Source organism: Phascolarctos cinereus, unplaced genomic scaffold (genome assembly GCF_003287225.1).
Source record: "Phascolarctos cinereus isolate Bilbo 61053 unplaced genomic scaffold, phaCin_HiC Scaffold_4;HRSCAF=312, whole genome shotgun sequence".
Classification (NCBI taxonomy): domain Eukaryota; kingdom Metazoa; phylum Chordata; class Mammalia; order Diprotodontia; family Phascolarctidae; genus Phascolarctos; species Phascolarctos cinereus.
Window position 1 is genome coordinate 170,559,265 of NW_027555847.1, and position 20,214 is coordinate 170,579,478.

A 20,214-nucleotide genomic window follows, 5' to 3' on the forward strand; every position below is an offset into this window, starting at 1 on the left:
TGGTTTGTGGAAAGATAGGCACACTAATACACTATTGGTGGAGCTGTGAATTGGTTCAACCATTCTGGAAAGCAATTTGGAATTATGCTAAGAAAGTGATTAGGGATGGGATAAGCAATGATGGAAGGAAGGGAATATGCATATATATATATATATATATATATATATATATACACAACACACACACACACACACACACACACACATATATCTATACATACATATACATGTGTGTGTGTGTGTCCTACTATGCCAGGCACTGTGCTAAGCACTTTTTTTTAAAAATTATTTTATTTTTAATTTATGGGATAAAACAAGAATTTCCATAACATAGTATAATAAAAAAAGATTGCATCTGAAGCTGAAAATCTATTATGTACAACTTGCTATTCTATTTACATATATAATAAATGTATATATATCACTTTTATATATTCTTTTTTCTCCCCCCCACCTAAATACTTTTTTACAAACATTATCTCATTTGAGCCTTACAACAACCCTTTGAGGTAGGTATTATTATTATTTTAAGCATTTTATAATTGTGGAAATTGAGGCAAACAAAGGTCAGGTGACTTGCCCAGGGTCATACAGCTACTAAAGATCTGGGGCTGGATTTGAATTCAAAGTACTCCTAACTCCAGGTCTAGGACTTTATCCACTGCACCACTAGTTGCCTCAAAAGGACATGGACTAAAATGTACATACCCTTTGGCTCAGAGACACCATTTGTGTGTATCCTATACACTTCTATTAGGCTGTGATCTTCATGAGGCCAGGGACCATATTTTGTTTTAATTTCATTTCTCCTTTGAGAAATAAGAAAAAAAGAAAGAGAGCTCTAGGGGGAAAAAAAAGATTTCAAAGAAAATCTTGAATAGAGAATCAGGTTTCTTTATTGGACTCCAGGGGAAAAAAAAAACCAAACAAGCTAGAAAGACTTTTGAAGCGTGACTCTGATAAGACATGTGACCTTCAGCATTCAAGACCCAGATTTTTGTTATAATTTTGAAAATTAGAGGACTTTCTGGGAAAACAAGGTCCAGGCAACTGAAGTAAAAGAGAAAATAATATGACAGTTAGCTACGTACTTTATTATATCTAAATCATAGAATTATAGAATTTGAGAGGTGGAAGAATCATCAATCCAATCACAAAAAGATCCACAAAAAAGAGTCTTCACCATATCATACTCAACAAATGGTATTTCAGCCTCTCTTTGAAGACATCCTAGGAGGGGGACTCCACCAATTTTCCAGCCAAGCCATTCCATTTTTAGATAGCTCTAATTATTAGGAAGTTTTTCCTGACATTGAGCCTAAATTGGCTTCTTAGTGATTTCTACCCCTTGCTCCTGGTTCTGACCTTGGGGTCAGACAGAATAAGTCTGAGTCACTCCTCATGACAGGCCTTGAAGTCCTGGAAGACAGCTATCATACTCCCCTGAGCCTTCTCTTTTTCAGGATAATCATTCCCAATTCCTTCAAGTGATTCTCCTATGTTCTTCACCCATGGTGGTTGCCTGCCTCGGTTCATTAGCTTATCACTGCCTGGTTCCCAGAATTGAACACAGTACTCCAGATGAAGCTTGACAAGGACAGAGTAGAGGAATACTATTCCTGAAAGCTACACCACTCTTAAAGTAATCTAAAATCTTTTTTTTTTCTTTTTGCTAGGCAATCAGGGGTAAGTGACTTGCCCAAGGTCACACAGCTAGAAAATGTCATGTGTTGTGTGTCTGATACCGGAGTTGAACTCAGGTCCTCCTGACTCCAAGGCAAGAGCTCCATCCACTGCGCCACCTAGCTGCCCCAAATCCCACCTTCCTTAGGAAGCTTTCCCCAACCCCTCTTAATTCCAGTGCCTTTTGTATGCCTGAATATAGCTTGCTTTGTATATGTTTATTTGCATGTCATCTCCCCCATTACATCGAAAGCTTCTTGAGGTTAGGGACTACCTTTCACCTCTTTTTGTATCCCCAGCACTTAGCACAGTACTTGACATAGAGTAGCTGCTTAATTAATATTTATTAATTACTTGATATTCAGTCTACTGCTCCAGCCTTTCAAGATCTTTTTAGGTCCTCTGTCATCCAGTGCGCTATCCCTTTCACCTGTGCATCATCTACAAATTTTATGAGCATTTTATCTATGCCTTTATCCAAGTCATTGTTAGAAATGTTAAACACCATAGTTTCAATCACAGACTTCTGGAGTCCTCCACTGAAGACTTCCTATGCCAAGTCTACATTAAACCATTAACATAAACTCCTCTTTGAGTCCAGCCATCCAATCAGCTAGGAGAGCATATTATTGTCTTAACCCATATCTCTCCATCTTCTCCACAAGACTGGTATGAGGTAGTTTATCAAAAGCTTTGTTAAAATCTAGGTAAACTATATACACAGCATTCCTCTCACCTTTTAGTTTAGTAATCATATCAAAAAAGGAAATGAGGTTATTCTGGCCAGACCTGTTCATGCTGAAGCCATACCAGTCCTTTTTAATCACCACTTCTCTTTCTAAATGTTTGACAACCATCTCTTTAATGATCCATTGTAGAATTTTCCCAGGAATCAAAGCCAAGCTCACTGGCCAATAGTTTGAAGGCTCTTTTCTTTTTCCTATTTTGAAAATCAGGACCACATTTACCCTTCTCCAATATCATGGTATCTCTCCAGTTTTTTGAAGAAAGGAGGGGAGAAAGAAAGAGAAAAGAGAAGAGAGGGAAAAGGAAAATGAATAATGGAGGAGACAAAGGAAGACTCAAGAAGGGAGGAGGGGAGAGGAGCTGAGTATGGTTTTTAGTCTCTTAGCAATTCCTTACTTCCTAGACTTTTCTCCTGCTAGGTCATAGCTATTCTAAACACAAAATCTCCCAGCATATTTCTTGGGTCTGGATCTTAGAGAAGTACAAGGTAAGACAGAGCTCTTGTTTAATCTGGTTCTAATATACACTCTCTTACAACCCAGAATCATTCCAGCCAAAGCAATCTTCCCATCATCCTTGAGTAGAAGGAGTGAAGAAGCCAGACAGGGGGAGCAAAGAACTTCCTGCTATGCTCAGTGGAAAGCGTCCCCTTTTGGCTTCTTTTCCAGCTACTCTTGGCAATCTTAGCAAGCCCCCTCCAGCTCCTAGTTTAGATCTTACTTAAAGCATATTTATTAGTTCTGAAGCAGGAAACAATGAAGGCAACCTCCATGATCTCTTAATGTTTACCTGGGCCATTGGAATCCAGTGAAAAGGCAATCTCTTGTTCAATAAATAAAAATAAACAAGGCTCAGGAGCTTTCTGGCTGTTAGTGGTCTTCTGTGCTTGTTTGCTTCATTTGTTTGTTAGGAGGAGAAAAGGAAAGAAGATGAAAGAGAATGTAACTTTTTGAAAGTCTGTTGCTTTTTCTATTTTTCTTTTTAAATGTATTTTTACCCTGTCAGGCTATCTCACCAGATATCACCAATTTCCTGCGGATTTCTTCTCCAGCTGCATTTAAATATTATTCACAAGATAACTGTGCATCACATAGGAAAATGAGACTCCAGAGAAGGATTCTCCCAGAGCCTCCCCCAGCAACAGGAGGCCCTGGAATGCCAGGCAGTTTTTCTATTCCCCAAATCCAAACTGCTTAGTGATTCCAGCTGCTTCTCAAGGATTGAAACTTTGATATGAAAATAGAGAGCACCCAATCCCTTGTAGCTAAGATTCCCCCTAGAGAGCATGGAAGGGGAAAGAGAAAGATACCAGATGCTCTCTACCTACACTGTGTTGGTAGACAAAGTATTACTGGCTTCTCTCTTCTCAAACACTAAAGGTATTAGGTTTAGACTTTCTCTGTAATCACATCCAAGTGTTTGACATTCACCTATTCAGGGGGAAAACACTTCTTTTCTTTGTAGGAATCAGGATAGAATTTCTTTTGGTCTTTTGTCCATTATAGGCAATTTAGGTCATTTTCCTCTATGTCTTGAAAAGAAACATAATTTCCCTCATGTATCCATCCAACTTTATTGAATGAAAATCTGCTTGGACGACTCAATAGTCATCCTAGCTATCTCACTGGATCCCCCTTGTGACATGTATTCATGGTTACAAATGCAATTCACAACCACTAAGCCCTTAATCAATAAACCAACAAGCAGTTTTTTAGTGCCCACTGTATGCCAGATACTGGGGGCATGAAGGAAAAAATGAACGTTTCTGCCCTCCAGGAGCCCACATTCTATCTGGCAAGTAAAAAATGTGTGGTGTTGTGTGTGTGTGTGTGTGTGTGTGTATGTGTGTATGTGTGTGTGCATAAGGCATTATGTATGTGTCCATATGTGTATTATAAATATACATACAAACACACACATATACAAATGTGCACCTATAGGTTGAATATATAGATATGTGGGTTCATACTAAAAATAATGATAATAGCTAGCATTTACATAGTACTTTCAGTTTTGCAAAGCACTTTACATTTTATCCTCACAACAACCCCTGGAAGGTGATTTTTTTTTTTTAGGCAATTGGGGTTGAGTGACTTGCCCAGGGTCACACAGCTAGTAAGTTGAAGGTGATATTATTATCCCCAGTTTACAGATGAGGAAACTAAGGCAGACAGAAATGACTTAATACATACAAAATAAATGGTGAGTGTTTTTGATCCGAAGCCTACTGATAGCTTGGAGGGGGAAGGGGTTTCACTGGTAGTTTTGGTAGGGATAGAAGAGGAAGCAAATTATTCCATAAGAGGATTTAATGTGACTTAAGTCAGCTTATTTTTGTGCACTAATAATAATAATGATAATCTTTTGCCTACATAAAGTTTTTTAAGTTCTTAAAAGTTTATATTATGTATATATATATATATATATATATATTCATATTTAGTGTTTCATTTGATCTTCATAAAAACCTATAAGGTAGGAGGGAATAGATATTATTATCACAGGTACGGAAAATGAAGCCCAGAAAAGAGAAATGACTTGCCCAAGTCATATAGTCAGTGAGTAACAGCAGAAAACTGGCTAGACAACTGTTCGTGTAAAAGAGTTCCTGAAGTTTTGGTGGATTGCAAATTCAAAATAAATAAACTATCTGATATGGCAGGCTCAAAAAGAAGCTAATATAGTCATAGGTTGCATTCATGGAGAGAGGCATCCAGAATGAGAGAAGAAAAATTCCCACTGTATTCCACGTGGTCAGGCCACATCTGACATATCATATTTACCTCTATGTGCCAAATTTTAAGAACAGCATTTTCAAACTGCAGTGGAACCAGAAGAGGAAAATCAGGATGGTAAGGGAGTTGGGTGCCATTTTATCAAGGATAGGTTGAAGGAGCTGGGGATACTTAACCCAGAGAGTATCCAATTTAGAAGAGACAAGGTAATTGTTTTCCGATATGTGAAGGAGTGTCATATGAAAGAAGGATTAAGGTTTTTCTGCTGGGGCTCAGAAGGGAGGACTAGTAGCAATGGGTAAAAGTTGCAGAGGATTAGATTTAGGCTCAATGTAAGAAAAAAAACTCCCTAATAATTAGAGTTGTTCAAAGGTGGAACAGATTGTCCAACACTGAAGGTTTTCAAGTGGAAGCCGGTGGACCACTTGTGTGGGATATAGTGGAAGGAATTCCAATTCAATTATTGGACTTTATGACCTCTGAAGACCCTTCCAACTCTGAAATTCTATGATTTAGTGAACTTAACACACTAAGAGTCACTAACTATAGCCCTATCCTGTTCTGGAAAGCATCCTCTTGCTGAAGAAGAGGCTGGTATTGCTTTGTCCTAATAAATAATTTATTTAGCACTTATTACCTGCTAGGAGTTGGACTTATACTCCTTCCTGCCCAGAAGCAGGGCCCAGAAAAGGTTTCAAAGAGCAGAGTAAAGAGATGGATGAAGAGTTTGGAGAGGGATTGGTGCCATTGATTATTGTTTTTAGGATTATCCAAAATACAATGATAAAAAGGTAGGGAAGACAGTGGTTTTGATGCTCCCTGAAATGCAAGACAAAAGCTAACCAACTCCATTCAAACACTTTCAGTCCTCTGAAGTGAAGCTCCCACAGTAATTTATATGAACCACCAGGAATGTAATGGACATAAAGGAGATGAAATATACATTTTTCCCATGTTTTAGGTCTCATCATTAATTGTTTGGACCCTTTAGACTCTAGCTTTTGCATTTTGGAATATCATATTCTAAGATTTTCTCTCCTTCATAAATGTTGCTGCCAAATCTTGTGTGATCCTGACTGTAATCTTGGTATTATTTTTTTTCCCTAGATGCTTGCAATATTTTATCTCTCCTGAAAGCTTCGTATTTTTGCAGTGGTGTTTCCTGGGAGTTTTTACTTTTGGATTTCTTTCAGTAGGTGGCCAGTGGATTCTATTTACATTTTGCCCTTTGGATCTAGTAAATTTGCTTTCTAGAGTTTTAGTTCATGATTTCTTAAAATATGGTTTCCAGAATTTTTTTAGTCATGGTTTTCAGGGGGTCTAATCATTCTTAAATTATATCTTCTTGATCAGTTTTCCAGGTCAATTGTTTCTGATAGTAGACACCTTACATTTTCTCCTTTTTTTTTTCATTTTTTGGTTTTGTTCTAATATATCTTGGAGTAATTAATATCTGTTTATTCTAATTTTCAGAGAGTAAGCTATTTTGGTAAAGGTTTCTACCTTCAACTCTAAGCTATTTATTCTCCTTACAAATTTTTCCTATATAACTCTTTTAAAAGTTTTATATTCTTGTTTCATTTCTTCCAGGTACTCTTGCAGTCCTTGTGGCCAAGCCATTTTATTTCTCAAGCTCTGCTTGCACTTACTTAGGAATTATTGCCTTCCTTTTTTTTTTGTGTGAGACAATCAGGGTTAAGTGACTTGCCTGGGGTCACACAACTAGTAAGTGTCAATTGTCTGAGGCTGGATCTGAACTCAGGTCTTCCTAACTCCAAGGCTGAAGCTCTATCCACTGCACCACCTAGCTGCCCCAAATTATTGTCTTCCTTCAAGCTCACCTCTTAAGCATTACTTGACCCATAATACTTTTTCATAGTGTTCAGTGTTTTCTGTTTACTCTTTAGCCACAATTCCTGTTTATGCCAGGGTTATATACCTCCCCATCTCCAAGTCTTATATGGAATAGTCAGACCCTGTTTGATTCTGACCTTAATTTCCTGTATTCCTACCATGCTAACAGTTCTAGGTTTTTTCCCCAAGTGAAAAAAAAAGGGAGAGTCAAAGGCCAAGTCATCTGAGTAGTAGTATCAAGAAGTCATCCAAGTCTCTCTTGGCCTCAATTTCTCTTCACTCTCCTGAGTGCAACAGGTGGGTTTTCCTTACTTGTCTCTATCCAAAGTCAGATAAAGAGAACATCTCCTCTTCACACCCTGTGCCTCTTCTTTGAGAAGACCATTCAAAGATGGCTCCCAGTCAGGCGAAAGTCATCAGATAAGAGAAGTATTCCTGCCACACACACCCATGTGTCACTGTAGGAGTAGGCCTTTTCCTAATCGTTTCCTGGAGCTGTCCTTCCTGATAGTGATGCTCACCTATTTCCTTTCAACTGAAGAGGACTTGGAAACCAGGGCAGGGACTGATAAACCAAATTAGACCCTGGGGTGAAGTCATTCAGTGGCTCTTTTACACCCAACAGCTGGGCCAAGAGGCATGAAACCCTGCCAAGGGAAGCTGATCCAAGAAGAATGGAGAGGGCTAGTTTCTTACTCAGATGAAAAGGGTATAAAGGGAATAAGATAGCCAAAGGTCAGGGACCATAGGAAGGCCAATAGGAGACTGTTTTCTTCACCATTTAATTAGCAACAGGAAAGGGACTTCTGGAACCTGGTGTTTACAAAGCAGCTGGATGTTTTTCCTTTAACCCAAGCCCATGAGGATATATCCCTTCCATGGACATGACCTAAAGGCAGAGCCAGTCCTTAGAACAGGGGTTCTTTGGAGTCCATGAACTTGTATTCACAACTATATTCCAATGTAATTGGCTTCCTCTGAAATTCTATGCAATTTTTTATGCATTTCTAAACATTCCAAGAAGGGAGCCATAGGTTTTATCAAATTGCCAGATGGGTCCATCATACACACATGCACGCGCACACACACACACACACACACACACATGTTAAGTGGCTTAGCATGGTGCACAGAAAAAAAACGTTCTCCTTGGAGTCAGAAATGCTGACTCTGCTACCTGTGTAACTTTGGACAAATCCAAGTCTCCTCCTGTGCCTCTGTCTCCTCGATTGCAAAATAAGGAGATTAGGGAAAGGAATAAGCATTTATATAGTGCCCACTATGTGCCAGGTGGCATACTAAGAACTTTACAAATACTATATCATTTGATCCTCACAGCAACCTTGTAAGGTAGATGCTATTATTATCTCCATTTTATAGTAGAGGAAACTGAGGCAGACAGAGGTGAAGTGACTTGCCCATGGTCACATAGCTAGTAAGCATCTAAGGCTGGATTTGAACTCAGGTCCAGCCTCAGTTTCTGCCTTGAACACCACTACCATTCTTTGTACTTTTCAAACGGAATTGTCTTGATCTATATCTTGTTGTTGGATCCTTATGGCTCCAGTGGAGAAAGAGAGGTGACTTTGCACAGCCCTCCTCACTTAAGTGCAATTCACTTGCAAGTCATGGCCCACCTTCCTGATGTCCTAGTCCTCTTCAAGAACCAAGGATAAACAACAACCACCTACCCACATCACAAACTCAATATATCCCAAACAGAACTCATTAACTTTCCCCCAAAGTTCACCCCTCTTCTGAACTTCCCCACTTCTATCCAGGATGCCACAATCCTTCTAGTCTCCTGGATTCACAACCTTGAAGTCATCCTTGAGTCCTTACTTGCTCACATGAATGTGTAGTTAGATGCTAAGTCTTGCCATTTCAATCTCCACATCTCTTGCATTCATCCCCTTATCACTACCCAGAAAGGCATCGCCTTAGTTCAGGCCCCCATCAGTTTTCACTGCACTATTGCGGTAGCCTCCCAAGTAGTCACCCTAACTAAATGCTCTTTCCATTCCAATTTATCCTACACTTTACTAACAAAACGATTTTCCTTAAGTATAGGTCTGACCACGTTACTCCCTTACTTAATAAATTTCAGTGGCTCCCTATTTCTTCCAGGATCAAATAGAAATTCCTGTTAAGCTTTTAAAAGCTCTTTACCATCTAGTTTCAGCATACCTTTCCAGTCTTATTCTATATTTCTTCCTATTCTACACTCTGTAGTCTACAAATTGGCCTTCTCACTGTTTCTCACACATGGCACATCATTTTTAATTCCCATGACTTCTCACTGGCTATACTTCATGAACTGAATGTTCTTTTTCTTCACTCCTGCCTCCTTACTTCATTCAAGACTTAGCCCAAGTACCACTTTCTATGTGAAGCTTCTCTTAATACCCTCAAATGCTAGTGCCTCTCATCTATAACTACTTGTATTTATCTTGTATTTATTCTGTGTGTGTATACATACATATGTATGTGTATAAACATACAGACATATACATACACGTGTTTTCTCCCCAATAGAAGGTAAGCTTCTTGAGAGAAGGGACTATTTCCTTTTTGTCCTTTTATACCCATCACCCAGAGTAGTGCCTGGCACATAGTCGGTACCTGATAACTGCTTGTTGATCAGCTGATGGTGACTCAAATATTGAATGAGCTGCCTATGGTCACCTAGCTCATAAGGAACCCAGGGATCCTGACTCCAAATCCAGAACTTTATCTCCCATCTTGTGCCTCCAATAACATTAGTTGGGATCATTTTTAGAGGGATGTACCCTCCATTCCTTTGTAAAGTGAAGAATCTTTGAAACATGAATAAATGACACTTATACTTATGTCACTTACTATTTTTTCAAGTTTGGGTTTTTATTACATCTTCCTTAAAGTAGTCCCACTCTAAGTCCTAATCCTTGATATTAGAATAATTGAGGAAAACTTCCAAGTTTGTCTCAAAACTGTGCCTCTTTTGACCCTTCTGAGAACCAAACACTGGCCCTAATGGATCAAGGGGTAAACCCATCGTGGTGTTTCTTGTGTTCTGAGGACAGTCACTAAAACAGATGAACGCCTAGAGAACATACTGATAATTATATACAAAGCATGGAAGAGATAAATAGATGAGATTAAATATTTATATTGCATTCAAGTGAAAAGTATAAAAGAAACTTTGGTAAATGAAAAACCACAGGTGCTATACAAAGATAGCATAATACAATAGTAGCACATTTTTCTAGAAGTAAAATATTTGTTTTAAAGTTTAAAGAGACACAGAGAAATTGGAAAAGGCTCCAGTGACACATCTTTACATGTTTAGACAACCAGGGAAAAAAAGAAATAAAAGAAGGAAGGGAGGGAGGGAGGAAGGAAGAAAGGGAGGAAGGAAGGGAGGAAGGAAGGAAGGAAGGAAGGAAGGAAGGAAGGAAGGAAGGAAGGAAGGAAGGGAAGGAAGGAAGGAAGGAAGGAAGGAAGGAAGGAAGGAAGAGGGAGAGGAAAGGGGAAGAGAGGGAGAGGGGGGAGAGAGAGAGAAAGAGAGAGAGAAAGAGAGAGAGAGAAGAGAGAGAGAAGAGAGAGAGAGAGAGAGAGAGAGAGAGAGAGAAGAACCACAGACATGAGAGATGAAAAAGCACAAAATAGGACATGTGAAACCAAATCATCAGAAGAAATGACAAGAACATTTTTTAAAATGGATGATGGAAGAATGTCTAAATTAACATATAAGCACAAGACAACAAAAAGGGTTGGATGACGCCCCAGGGAGAAATCACATGATCTGAGCCATGTGAGTACAGTACATTATGGGCGGGACTATAGACCTCATGCTATAGGGTTGTGTGTGTCTGTGTAGGTGTGTGTGAGAGAGACAGAGACAGAGAGAACTAGAGAGATGGAGAGGACAAGGGGAAGGGATAGAGGGAGAAAACAACTATGGAATGATTATAAGTAAAAAGTTGAGATTTTTATGGGATAGTAAATTAATCAGCTTGAAGATGTCCAGTTTAGTGAGAGAGCAATGGCTCTCTCTTCTGCCTTGCTCAGGACAATTTTTTGATTCTAACGTTTCTCCTAAATTGCTGAACCCGTAGACTTATCCCATTCTCATAGTAGAAGAGTCCAAGCCCTCTCTTGATCACCTGTCCCAGGGTCTCCCAGCTCCCATTAACAGGAGCATTTCTTCATCTTTCCATTTAATCCCTTTCAGTGAAGTTTAAGTCACCCAACAAACATTTATTTATTAAGTACCTACTGTGTGCCTGATGTTGTGCTAAGTCCTGAGTATACAAAGAAAGGCAAAAAAACAAAAACAAAAAAATATTTGCTTAAGGGGTCAGCTAGGTGGCACAGTGGATAGAGCACCAGCCCTGGAGTCAGGAGGACCTGAGTTCAAATCCAGTCTCAGAAAATTGATACTTACTAGCTGTGTGACCCTGGGCAAGTCACTTAACCCCATTGCCTAGCCAAAACCCCCCCAAAAAACAAAGAAATGCAAAAACATGGTCTGTGCCCTCAAGGAGCTAATATTTTAATGGAGAGGAAACAAGCAAATGATTGTGTATATAGGAAATAACCATATATAAGATATTATAATAATAGCTTTAGTTTATATAGCGCTTTACAAATATTATCTTTTTTGATCCTCACAACAACCCTAGGAGGTCAGTGCTATTGTTTCCCCCATTTTACAGATGAGGAAACTGAGGCAGACAAAAATTAAGTGCCTTGCCCAGGGTTACACAGCTTACAAGTGTCTGGGACTGAATTTGAATTTAGGTCTTTCTGACTCCAGGTTCAGTGCTGTATCCATGGTGCCACCTAGCTGGAAAATAATTTTAGAAGGAAAGGACAGGGCTCAGGAAGTCCTCCTGCAGATGGTAAGATTTGAGCTGAATCTTGAAGGAAGCTAAGTTAACTAGGAGGTAGAAGTGAGGAAAGAAAACATTCCAGACACGGAATGCAAATAGAGAGTGGTGTGAGAGGCCAGTTTGGCTGGGTCATAAAGTACAATGAAGAAGTATAAAATGTAAGAAGACTGGAAGAGTAGGAAGGAGCCAGCTTGTAAAGACTTTTAAATGCCTAGCAGAGGATTTTATATTTGATTCTGGAGGAAATAGGGAGCTACTGTAGTTTACTGAGTATTCTGATGACAGAGTGAGACCTTATCTTTAGGAAAATCACTTTGGCAGCTAAGTGGATTGGAAGATGTATTCGAGTAAAGAAAGACTTGATACTAGAAGATCAATTAGAGAGAGAGAGGGTAAGTGAGAGAGGGAGAGACTGACTCTTTAGCTTTCCCAAGGCCTTGAGTAAGTTTATTGGAATTAAAATATTATCAAGCCTCCTGGAAATGATACAGAATACTGGGAAAACCAAGGAAACCAACATACAACAAGCCCCAGAAACTGTCCTTTATTCTCCATGGTGGTAACTACCTTTGTGATGTTGCTAACAAGCAAGGCCAACAGGAGCTAGTCCACACAAAGGAATTTTGTACTAATGGGGTCCCAGAAACAGTTACAAGGCACATAAAAATGTAGGGGGAGGAGACCACATTCTCTCCTTTCTACCAATGCAATTGGCCGGCTCACTTCTTTGTGTCAGCTAACTCTTGCCAGTCAGTGTCCGTTTTAATTGGTTGTTATAGAAGTTCTGGTTGGCGTGATCCAACATGGACTAATCAGTCAACCATGACAGGGAGCAGAGGAATACTAGCTGCCGTTCTACCTACCCTCTCTCCCCACTCCCACCCCCCACCACTGACTGATGTAACACAAAGGCTCGAAGTCAGGAGATATGTCTGCTAACACTCCAGAAACACCAAGACATCTTCAGATTGCTTCTTTAGTTCTCATAAGGAACTGGAGGCTCACTCATCACTACCCTCAGCCCCTCTGATTGGAGGGCAGAGTCATGAACTCCAAAACCTCCATTCAAGAAGAGGGCCCAGGGGCAGCTAGGTGGCACAGTGGATAGAGCATCAGCCTTGGAGTCAGGAGGACCTGAATTCAAATCTGACCTCAGACACTTGACACTTACTAGCTGTGTGACCTTAGGCAAGTCACTTAACTCCAACTGCCTCACCAAAAAAAAAAGAGGATCCAGAATAGTTAGTCCTCATTTTCCACATAGTTGCACTAGTTTGGATTTTTCTGACTTCTCCACCATGCCCCCCTTCCCATCTATCCCCTTTTCATCTCTCTTTTGTATATTGTCTTCCCCACTCGATTCCAAGCCCCTTGAAGGCAGGAACTATTTTTCCTTTTCATATTTGTATCCACAGTGCCTGGCAAATAGTATGCACCTAATGTTTACTGACTGACTGGGGGTGGGGGTGGGAGAGGTAGGCTTCTGGTTGTAGTCTAGACATCTCCAAAGGGACATGGGAAAATGCTTCAGTGTATTTAGTCTTGCGTGGTGCTGTCTCTAAGGCAAATGTTTAGGAAAAAGTCTTTGAATGGCAATCTGGAGGCATTCTTTAAGGCGAATCTTGTTCTCCAGTACATCTCAAAAAATGCCTCTTGTATTATTATGAGGACTCAAATTTTGTCCTAAAGGCTCAGTGGCTGAGATGATAGAGGGCCTCACATTTCTACTGACCCTACTGGACCTCCACTGAATGGAGGAAATTATCTCGAAGGTGATTACTACTGTTATTCTCTTCACAATCCCATTTGGACTTTTCTTGGCAAAGATACCAGAGTGGTTTTCCATTTCCTTCTCCAGCTCATTTTACAGATGAGGTAACTGAGGCAAACAAGATTAAATGACTTGCCCAGGGTCACATAGCTAAAAAGTATCTGAGGCTAGATTTGAACTCAGGTCTTCCTGACCCCAGGCCTAGTTCTCTATCCACCAAACCACCTACCTGCAAAGACATCATTGCCTATTTATGCTTAAAGACAGAATATAGTACCAACAGGGCTGAAATACACAAATGCTTCCTTCCCAGCCCCACAGCTTGGCTGTGTTACTTTGCTAACAGTGGAAGAGAATGGATGCAGCAGGGTCCCAAGATTCTCTATTTGGAATTATCCCAAGTCTTAAGTTTCCAGAAGCACTTGCTGAAGAAAAGGAATTATTTGGAGTGGGAGAAGGAACTGCTTCAGCCCCTCTGGACCAAGCTATCAGGGTAGAGTATCAGGATAACAATAAATCCAGAATGAGATAAGCTGTGATCTAGCCCAACTCTACTGCTACCTGATGCTTAGTGGCATGTGATTTTGAGCAAGTCATTCAACCTTTTAGAGTGCTGGACTTACAGAATGGAAGTCCTGAGTTTGAATCCCAATTCTGACACTTCACAGTCCTGCGTAGACCATGAGCAATCCACTTAACTCTATGAAGATTCATTCGCCTCACTTGTAAAACAGGGATAATACCTGTAGGACCTATTTCAAATGGGATATGTGTGCATAGTGCTTTGCAAACCTTAAAATGATATATGAGTCAGCTATCATTTTGATATCAATTTTCCGGTTTCCCTGAAATTATACCATATATGCCAGGAGCTCTGAATCTTTTTGATGTCATGAGACCCCTTTGGCAGTCTGATGATGCTTTTTACATAATATATGTTTTAAAATATATAGGGTTACAAAAGGAAACTACTTACATTGAAATAAAGATGTAATTATTTTCCTATCCAAGTTTACAAACCCCCTGAAATGGGGATGATGGACCCCAGATGAAGAACTCCTGATATATTCATATTCCCCCACAAATAAGGCTGGTCTTGGTATACCTCTCCCCCAGGGGGGGGGAAAAAAAACACTTTTGTAAAGCAGGGCTGCTCACTGCCACCTCTGAAATAAACCAGTCTCCTTAGCAATTTGGTCTAACTAAAAATGTGAATCTCTTTTTGGAGCCTCTCTCCCCAGGAGAAGTGAGTTGCTTAGTACCGATGTGAGACATCCATATTTACAATGCCTACAGCAGCAGAAGTGGCAACAGCAAAACAATTGAATCTGTAATAAAGTCTGACCTAGAAACAATCAACCGTCTAATACCATCTCTGGGTGCCAGATGGAGATCTTTTTTCTGTCTTAGTTTCATGGGCACAAAAGAAATAGCAACTGATGCTAAGTGGCATTCTACCTCCTTTCCAATCCCCAACTCCAGGCTCAGAACCCAGAGACAACACGGGAAGCTTGCTTGGACCCTAGGAAAAAAATTAAAACTACAAGGTTTTATTACAAGATACATAACATCTCATAATGGAGTTTAAAAAAAGAAGGTTTGAGCTCTGAGGTTGTCCTGTCCAAGGGCCAGAGAATCTGACAAGGTGGAGACCAGTTAGAGAAAAGAGATTGCTTCTCAGATATGCCTGCTTTCACATTGCTTTAGGCATAGCCTCCCTGCTGGTCACTGACCTTGATGCCAAGATGGTAACAGATCATTCCAGGCGAAGGCTTGGCTGCCAGCCCTCTCTGGCCCTAGGAAGCTGGAGCTGTCATTCCTTCTCATGGCTTTGGCCAATGCTTTCTCTCTGCATCAGCCTGGATTGTCTGGGAGCAATTTAGATATTGCATATCAAAATAAGTCTCATACCCGGCGACCTGGGAGGCTTCAGTAGTAGGGGACATTGGAAAGAAAGAGACAGGATTGACCTTACCCATGGGTGAAATCAACACAGGCCTTATCAGGAGCTACAATGACAGAACTGTTCCATATAGAAAATGTCATCAGCCTCCACTCTCAGAAGCTCCATAGCATTAAGGACGCCTACATATTCTTCCAAGAATTTCCATAATACTTCTTATTTCAATCTACCCCTTAGACATCAATTGTACACATTAAATCTCAGTTCTGCAAGGATGCTCTGAAAAGGGTAAGCAAATAAGGCCATTCTAGAAATGTTGCACGTGGCTGCAAACCTCCATGTCGACTGTGATGTGCTGCCTCAAACGATCCAGGTCTGAAACCTGAGGCTTCCCGCCTCTTTCACAATACCCTTAAGACCACCAGATCTGAGAAGCGCTATAGGTTTCAGTAATAACTCTACCAAATATGGGAACCTAACGCCTCATTGGTTAGTTAAGCTTCTTGTACCTATCATAGGTTACTGTTGATTGGTGCTGAAAAGATAAATTGGCACCCTGGGAAAGTGAAACTGCTGTCAGTGAGGCATAAATTTCATTATTTTTCAGTTTGGCTACTCACTTTATTTGACTTCCAGTTTAGCAGACCCACTGGTGGGTGAGATTCTCTCTAGCCTCTCTAGGGACCAAGCTGAGAAGATCCCCAAAATGCAGAATTAGGAGTCTAGAGAACTGAGACATGTCCTGGCTCCGACATTATACCTAATTGTGTGGCTGTAAGAACATTGTTTAGCTTTTCTGAGCCATCTGGAAAATGAAGGATTAGATCTCTCAGGTTCTCTTCAATTATTGTAGTCTTCTGTAGCTCTTACCTGATCTTCTCTTATCTGGACTATTGCAATAGGCTCCTAGTTAGACTCTAGGTTTCCAGTGTCTCCCCATTTCTGTACACACACACACACACACACACACACACACACACACACACACACACACACACATAATCCATCCTCCAATATACCTGCCATAGTAACATTGCTAAAGCACAAATCTGACCGAGTTACTCACCATGTTGAAGAAACTTTAGGGACGACCTCTAGGATAAAAGGACCTCTTCAGCTTGGCACATTTAAAGCCCTTTAGCATCTGGCTCAAAAAAGACTTGACAATTTCTCCTGGGATGGAGGAGGAATATCTAGATACACAGTATGATTTGAATAACTTCCATACCAAGCCCATGTAGCACAGTGAGCTTTTACAAAGAGTATTTTTACTTCAAAAGGTACAATCGCAAATATATAAATTTACTCCCCCAACATGTGGGAGGTGTAATCCTTCTCCTCCTGTCTTAGTACCATCTCATTCTCAAGGGAGGGGGAGAGGATTAGATTCATAGTTTACCTTAGTTCTCCTAGAGCACAGTAGCAATCACAAGTCCAAAACTCCTCTCAAGTCCCAAGCACCCTGGTTTCTTAGGGTTTCCATATCAGGTGATCTGCCTGCATCGCTGTGACTTCAGTCCTGCCTCCAAGGTCACCATAGCTTGAACTCCTCACCTGTGAGGATCACCTCTGACACCTGAAGCTGAGAACAAACAACACAGAACAGAAAACAAACACTCTTGGACCCATTTTTTGGAACTAGGGGTAAAAGGAAGGCAGAGAAAAGGCAAGTCTCCATTCCATGTGTCCATGATGGGGGTGGTACACAATAATAGTCAAAAAGAGGCAAAGGGGGCATGCTCAGGTCTTGCCAGTTTTAAAGACCCAGGAACCACTCAGAAGAAGGCTTTCTCATCCATTTGGTAGGGGAAACACTGGGCTCCAAGCTAGGCAAACTGAGCATGCTCAAACAGTTTCATGGTGTGTTGTGGGGGTACCATCTCAAAGAATTCAGAGTAAGACCACCTCTAATCCAACTATGGGCATTTATTGAGGATTGGTGTCCCTCAGAAATGGGCTAGGTTCCAAGAGGAACCAGTAACTTAGTAAGACAACATAGGCAAATTTATAGCGTAATGATGCTGATTACACAATAGAAATTATGAATATTAAAAAGGCAGGAGGGGTTTCTTAAGAGATCAGGTAATAAGGAAGAGGTCCCTTCTATGGTTCGGTGGTTACACATCCTGGTTGGGCTACTTTCTGAATCAGGCTAGCTATTGTGGTCCTGTCTGGTCAAGATGGATAGTTAGGTATCGTGGTCCCATCTTGAGCTAAATGGATGATGTGATTGTGGTTGAGTGCAAGAATACACCTATTCAAATATGTGAATTGGATCTGGGGGCATGGCTAGCTAGGGGCAGTGACTATATTGAGTCTGGAGGCCTGAGCCAGATTATGTGGTTAAATCAGGACATGCCTGCTGTTTGGAGGGGCCTGGAAGGAAGTTAGAAGGTTGGGGCTAGGGACAACTTTATTAGGATTACAGCAAAAATGCTTCTCAGAGAAGCCCCATTACACCTATCTTTGATATCTTAAATTCACTCTGTTCCTCCACTACCACCACAGACCCAGGAATCTTATCGTTCTTCCCCTGCTGCCCGGAAATTTGCCTTCCCCTGCCCAGCTCCCACAAAAACCACAGACTAGGGCTCCTCAAGTATCATACGACTTATATCTTCCCCCTATCAAAACCTTCCCTTGGGGGCAGCTAGGTGGCTCAGTGGATAGAGCACCAGCCCTGACGTTAGGAGGACCTGAGTTCAAATCCGACCTCAGACCAAACACTTGACATTTACTAGCTATGTGACCCTGGGCAAGTCACTTAACCCCAATTGCCTTAAAAATTAAAAGAAATTAATAAAAAAAAAACCTTCCCTCCCACCATGTCAAGGTAAGATGGATCTCAGCAAAATTAATACTAAGGTATAAGTAGCACATGCACCTTAGCCTTTTCTCCATTCACACAGCAACCACTCTAGTTCAGGACCTCTTTATTTTACCCTACGGGCTCCCAGTTGGTCTCCTGGAATCCACTCTCCCCTCCCCTTCTCACCCTTCCAATCCATCCTCCCCACAGCGGCCAATCGACATTCCTAAAGCACAGGTCTGACCACATCACCGCTTCCCTACTTAAGAAAGATAAAATACTAATCCTTCTGGCTGGCTTTCCAGCCTAATTTTTCAGAATTATTGCATATTACTCTTCACATACTCTAAATCCCGGCCAAATTGGCCTGATTGCTATTCACAACACTCCACATTTCATCCCCACTGGCTGCGCTTTTGCACCAACTATCTTCCAAGGCTAGAATGTTCTCCCTCCCCACTTCTGCATCATGGAATCTCTTCCTTCAAGACTCATCCTAGCTGGCATTTCCTGGATAGTCTATCTGAATCCCCATTTAGCTTGCTAGTGCCCTCCTTCCCACCAAAAAAAATACTTTGCATCTACTTTGTACATCATATATAATTTTCTGTGTGTGCCAGTTGCTTTCCTTTAATACAGGGGTTCTTAACCCCTTGGGAGTCATAGGCCTCTTGGACAGTCTGGTTGAAACCTATCAATCCCTTCTCAGAATAGTAGTTTTAAATACACAAAATCATAGGACCACAAAGGAAACCAATTATATTGAAATAGTTATACATTTTTTTTTAATTCACAGAAGGTAAGATAACAACCTCTACCACAGAACATAAGCTCCCTGAGATCAGGGACTTTTGTTGGCTTTGGGTTTTCTCCATTGCACTAGCAAATACTTATTGGAAGAACAAAGGAGTCATTTGGCAGTTTTCCTAAACAATTTGATAATAGAGGATATAGGAGTTACCTAATCAACCTAATAACATAATGTAGACCATTGTTAGTGGACGATTCAAATTAAAATTCCTCAATCAACCTGTTGAAATTACAGGGTGTGGGCCACTGGATGAAGGCCACTGGCAGGCCTAGGGCACTTCTAGCAGCTAGCTGGCTGAAGGATCTAGAGGACCTTTAAAAAGCAAGAGTTAGCCCTAAGAAGGTTTGTTTAACTTCTTCCCTGTAGCTATTGGAGACTACATTTCTTTGCCTCTTCCCTCCCCTCACTCCACTTGCGGCTCACTCCCAACTGTTGTCTTCATCAAAAAGCTAAACACCCTATAATTCCACCAGGCTGTTGGAGGAACTTATTGAACATGATCAGTCAAATTAACAAACATTTATTAAACATTACCACAAACTAAGGTAGATGGTACAGTGGATAGAGTGCCTGGACTGGAGTCAGGAAGATATCTTCCTGAATTAAAATCTGGCCTCAGACAGTTACTAGCAGTATGACCCTGGCAAGTCACTCAACCTTGTTTGCCTCAGTTTCTTCATCTGTTAAATGAGCTGGAGAAGGAAATGGCAAACCGCTCCAGGTATCTTTGCTAAGAAAATCCCAAATGAGGTCACAAAGAGTCGAAGAGTGGGACTGGATTGAAAATGACTGAACAACCAAAAAATATGCTAAGTGCTGTGTTAAAGGCTGGGGATACAAAGAAAGGTGAAATATAGCCCAGCCAGGGCTCTCAAGAGCCCACAGTCTCACCTGGGAGGCAATAAACAAACAACCACGTACAAAGGAGATACAGATAAGATAAAATGGAGATAATCAGTGGCGGGAAGGACCTGGCATTAAGAGAGACCAGGAAGGCCTTCTTGCCAAAGGTGGGATTTTAACAGAG

At 40.8% G+C, this 20,214-nt stretch overlaps 1 long non-coding RNA gene across 5 annotated transcripts in view; it reads right to left on the reverse strand.

The window, feature by feature from the left end:
- LOC110198310 (uncharacterized) overlaps positions 1 to 20,214 on the reverse strand; it is a 48,087-nt gene that overhangs the window by 4,953 nt on the left and 22,920 nt on the right. For 3 of the 5 annotated variants that reach the window (XR_013485978.1, XR_013485977.1, XR_013485976.1), the window contains 2 exons: positions 15,398 to 17,149; positions 3,220 to 3,323 (listed from right to left, as the gene is read on the reverse strand). This is a non-coding gene — a long non-coding RNA (uncharacterized LOC110198310). Of the gene's footprint in view, positions 1 to 206; positions 2,675 to 3,219; positions 3,324 to 15,397; positions 17,150 to 20,214 lie in introns of those variants that run through there. The other 2 variants (XR_013485980.1, XR_013485979.1) reach the window with 2 other exon arrangements.